The sequence below is a fragment of the Calliphora vicina genome, chromosome X (genome assembly GCF_958450345.1).
Source record: "Calliphora vicina chromosome X, idCalVici1.1, whole genome shotgun sequence".
Classification (NCBI taxonomy): Eukaryota; Metazoa; Arthropoda; class Insecta; order Diptera; family Calliphoridae; genus Calliphora; species Calliphora vicina.
Genome location: NC_088785.1, coordinates 4,695,073 through 4,704,689, shown reverse-complemented (window position 1 = coordinate 4,704,689; position 9,617 = coordinate 4,695,073). Strand labels below are relative to the sequence as shown.

General features: G+C 26.6%; 1 long non-coding RNA gene across 1 annotated transcript; it reads right to left on the bottom strand.

The window, feature by feature from the left end:
- Nucleotides 1–508: 508 nt before the first annotated feature.
- On the bottom strand, nt 509–3,000 carry LOC135962836 (uncharacterized). Its single transcript, XR_010576700.1, has 2 exons — nt 1,671–3,000; nt 509–894 (listed from the first exon to the last, which is right to left on the bottom strand). It is a non-coding gene; the product is annotated as an uncharacterized LOC135962836 (long non-coding RNA).
- Between the last annotated feature and the right edge of the window lie 6,617 nt (nt 3,001–9,617).

Below are 9,617 nucleotides of genomic sequence, written 5' to 3'. Positions count from 1 at the left end.
AGTTAAATTTAAAAAAAAAAACTCGTAATCTCTAATTCCATTTTTCCTTTATGTCACGAAAAAAATATTTAAATATTGTAAACAATTTATTTTCTTGTAAAAAAACAATAAAAAATAATTTTCGATTACAAAAAAATCACAAACTTATTATGTCGCTACAGTAGAGTGACTATTGTAACCAAGGCGAAACATATTCTAAGCTTATTAGCAACATATTTATTGTTTACATAAATAAGTAAAACCCTCACTATTCAATTATCTGCGCTATATTAAGTTTAAATACATATTTGTTTAATTTTAGGTTTCTTGACATTTGTTAAGACCAATTGTTGTTTTTGTAGAACTGACACCACCTTGTATGAATTCGCCTTGATTGTAACTTTACTTGAATAACAACAACAACACGCGTATATATAGGAATGGAAGAAGGTAAATAAAGCAAGGCATGTTTGTAATGTATGTACTTACGTAGCACAAAAGAGAATACGAAAAAATAAACAAATTAATACTCGCATTGTAAATAAAAAATATATCAAATAATTAACTTTATTTGTTCACAGCGTTTCGCAAACATTTTAATAATAAATAAATTAAATTTACGAAATAACGAAATAAATAAAATAAATTATTTTTCACAATATGTCCGTCCATAATAACAAACCCGGAGTTGACTAAAGTTGTACTCTACGAAATAATGTCAAAGCAATGGACTGTATAAATGTAAATGTTAATGCATTAAACACATTGACGACAGCACGCTTTCGAATTCAATCTGTGAAAAATAAAATACACACGTTTATATGAAGACGATTCTTTTCACGACAGCACAACTTCACGGCGACACGACTTCTTTTGATGCTGCTGCCCAATTAGGCTAATTTCTATTTTTGTCAACTGCAATACAGAAATAGTGTTGCTAATATAATAAAAAATGTAAATCAAATTAGTGCTTACAAAATATATATTTTTTTTACTTAATTAAGAAAAGTTTCTGATAACCATATTAAAATAAATTAATAACAGGTACACAAATTATTACCACATACATATTTTTTTTTTACTCAAAATAATTGTAAATCTTAATTACTTTGGAATTTTGTACGGTTATTTTTTATTAAAGTTAAAAATTAAAGTGACACCACTGAATTATAAATCAGCTGTTTACTTTGAAGCTGTCGTCCAAGGCGAGTTTATACAAGGTGGAGTCAGTCAAACAGCTGATAATTTTTTTTTCGCTTTTTGGTTCTAACAACTGTCAAAGCATGTTTTTATATTTAAATATCTACATATTCTAAGCTTATTAACAAAATATTTATTGTTTACATAAATAAGTAAAGCCCTCACTATTCAATTATCTGCACTATATTAAGTTTAAATACTTATTTGTTTAATTTTTCATTTTGGTTTTTTGACATTTGTTAAGACCAATCGTTGTTTTTGTAGAACTGACACCACCTTGTATGAATTCGCCTTGCTGTCGTCTTTAAATGAATTCAGCAGCTGCCGCACGACTGCAACCGTAGCCAGCAGCATTTGAATTCGTGTGTTCGTGAAGCCTGCTGTCTTCAATGTGTTTAATGCATAATGGTTGTAAAAATACTTTTTCTTTATAATTTTCTTTAAAATGTTATTTATTTTTTCTTATGAAAATCTCACTTTTAAATACTTACGCAACTTGTTAAATATGAAGATATTTAATATTTATATGATGAATGTTGTTGTTGATAACAATATGGTTCCTGGTTGAGTTATTCCAATTTCTCAAAATTTCACAGCCAAAATCCGGCTCGAATGGAACAAATGTTTGCGCAGCGGCAATTTATGAAAAAAGAAATGAAATAAAAACAAGAGAATTAAAAACACAAAGTTTTTCCTGTTTATCCGAGATATTATCGTCACATAAGAGAATGAAATAGAAGAATGCTAAAATATGTACTATTAATATTATTTTGTTTTAAATGCAATTTTTGCTATTATTTTCCTATAGTTTACATTCCATTACATGTGTTTATAAAATATTTATTTATTCATTAACATACTTAACTAAAGTATTGTTCAATAATTTGATTTTGAACGCGTCTTGCTACTGTAATTAGCGGCTGGCTTTGTTCCAAAAGTTAACTTTGTCATTATCCGATTTTAATAAAATTTCCCACGACTATAGTGGAGATGTTGATGAGATTATGTTTTGAATTTGGACTTTCAATAATAGTACAGAGGGTTGAAATGTACCAAAAGTGGCGATTAATTCAAAAGCTGAACTTTTTCTGTCACAGTCATGTTTGGTATTGGGTTAAAGTGCATTAAATGGTGTTTTCTTTTCTGAGAAAAATGTTGCATTTATGCTGAAGAAAACAAACTTTTTTAAATTTTAGCAAACTTTTTTCAGAGTTGCATAAAAAGGTAGTATTTTGTTTATATACATGAGCACGTATCATTAAAAAGTAAACAAAAGCATGACAAAAATATTGCTTTATTTGTGGAATCATTATCTGGGGGGTTACTCCCTATTGCGATGCGAAAGCAATTTCGATGCGAAAGGTAAATGCGTTAAGAATACAATTTTGTACTCTGTATCGTCTACGCAAACGCTTTCGCAAAAAGAAGCAATACTGGTACCACAAAATAAAAAATAGCGAAGAATGACAAAATTAAATGTCAAAACTTGTAAATAAAAACATTTTAAACAAATTTTTTGTGCGATGCGAAAGCGCAATAAAGGGTACCAATTGTACCATTTTTCTTTCGCATCGCAATAGAGAGTAACCCCCCTGGTAATTTTAAACGATATTTACATTTTAAAAACTGGAATTAATTACTGAATGACCCTTGAATCAGATTTCGTGGTTGTCACTTGCGCCATTTCAAAAATCCACAGAAGAATTTAATTGTTGCTTCGTAGCAGACTTTGGCTCCTAAAAACGAATATATTCGTTAAGCACCAATGTGGAAAAAAGTCCTGAATAGAGGACCAAAATATCTATTAAATGATGTATCGATCATTATCCTAAGTACTTTCATTCAGAAGTAATATGACAGCAAACTTTTGAAAAGTAAAAATATTAAATTTTTTCAAAGTTTAGAAAGTGAAAGTACTTAGGAGAATGATCGATACATCAATTAATAGGTACTTTAGTCCTCCATTTATGAATAACATATGTATTGGTGCTCAATGATTTAATTAATTTTTAGAGAAAAAAAAAATTTACTTATTTTTTTTATTTTTCAAAAGTTTGCTGCAATATCACTTCTGACTGAAAGTACTTAGGAAAATGATCTTTATATCAATGAATAGGAATTCAGAAATTATTTCCATGTTCATGCTCAACGAATATTTTATTTTTTAGAACAAAAAAACTTTTTACTTATTTTTCTACTTTTCAAAAGATTGCTGACCTATCACATTTCATATTGGTGCTTAACGAATATTTTAATTTTTTAAAAATTACAATTTTTTTTACTTTTCAAAAGTTTGCTGATTTATAACTTCTGCCTGAAAGTAAAAATGGAAAAATGATCAGAAAATGTTTCCATAATGGTGCTCATCGAATATTTTCGTTTTTAGGACTAAAAGTCTGCTACGAAGCAACAATGTAGATGATTAAATTCAAATTTGAATAACAAGTGGTCTACCAAAATGGCGCAAGTGACAACCACGAAATCTTATACTAGGATCATCCAGTAATTTATTCCAGTTTTTAAAATTAAAATATAGCAATATTTTTGTCATGCATTTGTTTACATTTTTTCTCATGTTTACATAAATAGTACTTTTTTGTTTTCTTCAGCTGCGTTAAATAATTGGTAAATATTAGGGTATTCAATTAAGCGGGTTTCTGGATTAATCGGTTAATCGAGCAAATAATTAATCGAGGTTTAGATTTATTCGGTTAGTAATCGGTTAATTTAAAATTATTAGATTAACCGAATAATTTCTATTTTCATTTTAAATTGAAAATACAACAACGAATTTTGTGTAAAAAAAACATAAAAAACAGCAAATAAGGTATTTGAGATCATTTTTGTAAACATATCGCCTATTTGCTGCAACAACGTCATAATTCAAAATCCGTGTTTTATGATCTTTCATATAGTTTAATCAGTTTTCAAAAAAATCTATTATTTTTTGTGAGTGTTTTTTTTTTTTGTTGTAAACATCAAAATTAAAATTCGTATTTACTCGTATATTTGATAAGTGAAAATTTGGGTTAAATATAGATTAGAAAGATATTGTTACGAAATTGTACCTGAATTCAAATATAACGATTTTAACAGCTGATTTAAAAGTAGCATAATGCTTTCAAGTAACAGTGCTGTAAAACTGTAACATATCTGTGGGCATTGTTAAATAAAAGTTTTCAGTTGATTTGATTGTAAGTTGGCAACGCTGTATTCGAGTTCGAATAATCAGTTAAAGAACATTGTAGAAAGTACACCACAGATGGCGTATGATCTAGAATATTCGAACTTTGACAGTTAAAGAGCTTTCTAGATGGTAATGCAGTGTTATAAATAGTGGCAGAGGTTGCAGTCGTTAGTGAGTTGATCAGAGACGCTTTTCGAAGAAACATCATCTAAGTGCCTTAAAGTGTGTTGTGTTTGTTTCAAGTAAATTCGTGTACATTATAAATTGTGTCTGTAATTCTGAGAATTTATAAACCTGTATAAAAAAACATTGAGTGGCTATTTAATTCTGTGGTTGTTGTACAGTTTAAATAAATAAAGAGTTGTTACAATTTTTAAACTACTAAACGGCTTTTATTTGCAATCAAAAGTATCCGGTTTATTTAAAGGAAATAAACCAGCGTTTTGAAAAGGTTAAAACGTAACAATATTAACATCTACTATTTATATTTCTGAAATCGCATGATTTGTTGGAAATTTATTTAAGAAATAGTAAAATGTCATAAAATATTAAAAGACGTTATTCTCGAAACGACTTTTTTTGAATTATGACGTTGTTGCAGCAAATGAGCGATGTGTATGTTTTTTAGGGTTTTTGTGAGATCTTCTGAAATAATCTTTTATAAAAAGAATATAATTTAAATGATTTTTTTCTTTAGATTTAATAAAACTTTTCTTGGAAAAAAACTCTTGCTGATTGTATATGTTGGAGAAATCAAAAGCATGATTAGGAATATTCCTTTTTGGATTGTTTTAGATTTTGATTAATTTAATAGTTTCGTTTAGTTATGATAAGACTCATTTTAAAAAAAAGTTTCGTCTATACATGTAAATACAAACAAAGTTTCAAATACATGTAAATTAAATATGTCAGTTGTTATACATACTCACTAATCATGTTTATTGGATGTTCAAAAAATATCAAATTTTAATTTGTATTTGAATTTAAAGGGAAAAATAAATACAAAACAATTTTTTAAAGTCCAAAAAATGAATTTCGGTTAATCGGCACAAACTAATCGGTTTATTTGTTATTTGATAATCGGTAATTTTAAATTATTCGAACAGTTAACCGTCCAAAATTAATCGATTGAATACCCTAGTAAATATGTTAACAAGGCGAATTTATACAAGGTGGAGTCAGTCAAACAGCTGATAATTTTTTTTTCGCTTTTTGATTCTAACAACTGTCAAAGCTTGTTTTTATTTTTAAATATCTACATATTCTAAGCTTATTAACAAAATATTTATTGTTTACATAAATAAGTAAAGCCCTCACTATTCAATTATCTACACTATATCACTAAGTATACAGAGGCGACATGGCAAAAAAAATTTATTTGTCTCTTTCGCTCGAAACAATTTCAACTGGTTTGGTTTTGTGCTTATTTATATAGTTGTTTGTTTTAACGCACTGTCTGTATTAAACCTCAAATTTGTTTTCTCTTTCTATCGAAACAATTTCAAAAAAAGCTGATTTTAGTGTTTTTGAACTGTCAAATTTGACGCCTCTATTTTAAGTTTAAATACTTATTTGTTTAATTTTTCATTTTGGTTTTTTGACATTTGTTAAGACCAATCGTTGTTTTTGTAGAACTGACAGCACCTTGTATGAATTCGCCTTGTATGTTACATATTCTACTCTCAATTATATTTCAGGGTGAGATAATACACTTTTTGGCAACTGCGTTAAGTACTTTTTTGCAATTGAGTAACAGATGATTTCTATTATTGAAAATCAGTGTTGTTAATGCTGTTGGCAAACACACACAATAGAATGTCGAAAGTCGCTTTAACAGTGTTAAATATTCCTTTTTAATACAAAATTCATTCAATATTTGTAACGCTAAATATACATTAGTGTTAAGTGTAAAATCAAGAAATTATTTTATTCCATTCTAAGGCTTCAAAGTCAAATAATTTTTACAAATTTTGCAAGCTGTGGTTAAAATTGAAAATTGTGATATTTCGAGAGCTTAATTTTTTGTTAAGTCTGTTAAAATGGAACCATTTACTTCAGTTATTTGAGAACATAAATAAATATTTTTTGTTTAGATAAATGTTTTGCAAATAGTTTTTAAAGTGCTCCATTATTGAGGTTTTTTCGATATATAGATTGAGTTAAAAAATGTTCAGGGCGAGATCAGTTAAATTTCATTAAACGCCCTTACAATATTATATTTAAGCTTATATGTATATCCCAAAAAAATATATGATCGGCTCGGTTTTCAATAACCGAGCAGATTTGTTATAAGCAGGGAAACCAGAAATATGCTCTAAAAAAAGCGTTGTAAGCGCTTTAAATATGCAGTAAAAACTTTAAAATATGCTCTTAAAATTTAAAAAATATGCTCTTAAAAAAACAAACTTTTACATCATTTTTTAATAAACAAAAATAACATAACAAAAAAATACAACATAAAAACTATAGGAACTTAAGCTATGAAAATGCCTCGAGAGGTATTTTTTGATGATATTTCATATAAATATAAAGTCACTTCTTCAATTAAGGTTATTATTGCAATAAATTACAAAATATTGACTTAAATTTTCAAATAAAAATCGTTGTCTATTGGATCTGAAAACATTTTTATACATAGAACATTTTCTTTCGACATCAACTGATGTTATAGGAGCAAATTTAAAAGACAATAATTCTTTAACACTTAGAATGGATTAGTTTGAATTAGAACTAAAATTTGACATTTAGATGGCGCTATTATTAAAATAGTGCTTATTTTATTTTAAAACAAGTAAGAGAGCTATATTCGGCTGTGCCGAATCTTATATACCTTTCACCAAATTATACTTCAAAATAAAAAATTTAAATAGGTGAACAAAAAAAATTTTTTTTTCAGTTTTTTAATTTTTTGGAAAAAAAATTTTCGAATTGTATTTTTTTTAAATTTAAATTTTTTTTTTTTGTTTTTTAATTTTTTTTTTGGTGAAAAGCCATCTATTTTTCAATTTTGAATTTTAAACAAAGGAAGTAAAAACCTGTAAAACAACAGCGAAAAATAAGTAAGACAAAAATTGTTTTTGATAAAGTCAAAATATGCTATTAAACAGTAAAATATGCTCTAAAAACGCAAAAATATGACATAAATATGCTCTTAAAACAAATATATGCAAAAATATGCATTTAAGGGTAAAATATGCAAAAATATGCACTAACAAATCGATGCCAAAATTCTTAAATAGTTCTGAAACGTGTAAATATCTTATCCATGTGCTCATTAGACTCACCAGAAAAAACATGCATTTGCATATTTTGGTTTCCCTGATGATAATGAATGAATGATAATGAATGAATGTTAATGAATGAATGATAATGAATGAATAAATGAATAATGAATGAATAAATGAATAATGAATGAATAAATGATAATGAATGATAATGAATGATAATGAATGATAATGAATGAATGACAATGAATGAATGATAATGAATGAATGATAATGAGAATGATACTGAATGAATGAATGAATGAATGAATGAATGAATGAATGAATGAATGAATGAATGAATGAATGAATGAATGAATGAATGAATGAATGAATGAATGAATCATAATGAATGAATGAATCATAATGAATGAATGAATGAATGAATCATAATGAATGAATGAATGAATGAATGAATGAATGAATGAATGAATGAATGAATGAATGAATGAATGAATGAATGAATGAATGAATGAATGAATGAATGAATGAATGAATGAATGAATGAATGAATGAATGAATGAATGAATGAATGAATGAATGAATGAATGAATGAATGAATGAATGAATGAATGAATGAATGAATGAATGAATGAATGAATGAATGAATGAATGAATGAATGAATGAATGAATGAATGAATGAATGAATGAATGAATGAATGAATGAATGAATGAATGAATGAATGAATGAATGAATGAATGAATGAATGAATGAATGAATGAATGAATGAATGAATGAATGAATGAATGAATGAATGAATGAATGAATGAATGAATGAATGAATGAATGAATGAATGAATGAATGAATGATAATGAATGAATGAATGATAATGAATGAATGAATGAATGATAATGAATGAATGAATGATAATGAATGAATGAATGATAATGAATGAATGAATCATAATGAATGAACGAATCATAATGAATGAATGAATCATAATGAATGAATGAATCATAATGAATGAATGAATCATAATGAATGAATGAATCATAATGAATGAATGAATGAATGAATGAATGAATGAATGAATGAATGAATGAATGAATGAATGAATGAATGAATGAATGAATGAATGAATGAATGAATGAATGAATGAATGAATGAATGAATGAATGAATGAATGAATGAATGAATGAATGAATGAATGAATGAATGAATGAATGAATGAATGAATGAATGAATGAATGAATGAATGAATGAATGAATGAATGAATGAATGAATGAATGAATGAATGAATGAATGAATGAATGAATGAATGAATGAATGAATGAATGAATGAATGAATGAATGAATGAATGAATGAATGAATGAATGAATGAATGAATGAATGAATGAATGAATGAATGAATGAATGAATGAATGAATGAATGAATGAATGAATGAATGAATGAATGAATGAATGAATGAATGAATGAATGAATGAATGAATGAATGAATGAATGAATGAATGAATGAATGAATGAATGAATGAATGAATGAATGAATGAATGAATGAATGAATGAATGAATGAATGAATGAATGAATGAATGAATGAATGAATGAATGAAGGAATGAATGAATGAATGAATGAATGAATGAATGAATGAATGAATGAATGAATGAATGAATGAATGAATGAATGAATGAATGAATGAATGAATGATTGAATGAATGAATGAATGAATGAATGAATGAATGAATGAATGAATGAATGAATGAATGAATGAATGAATGAATGAATGAATGAATGAATGAATGAATGAATGAATGAATGATTATGAATGAATGAATCATAATGAATGAATGAATCATAATGAATGAATGAATGAATGAATGAATCATAATGAATGAATCATAATGAATCATAATGAATGAATGAATGAATGAATGAATGAATGAATGAATGAATGAATGAATGAATGAATGAATGAATGAATGAATGAATGAATGAATGAATGAATGAATGAATGAATGAATGAATGAATGAATGAATGAATGAAT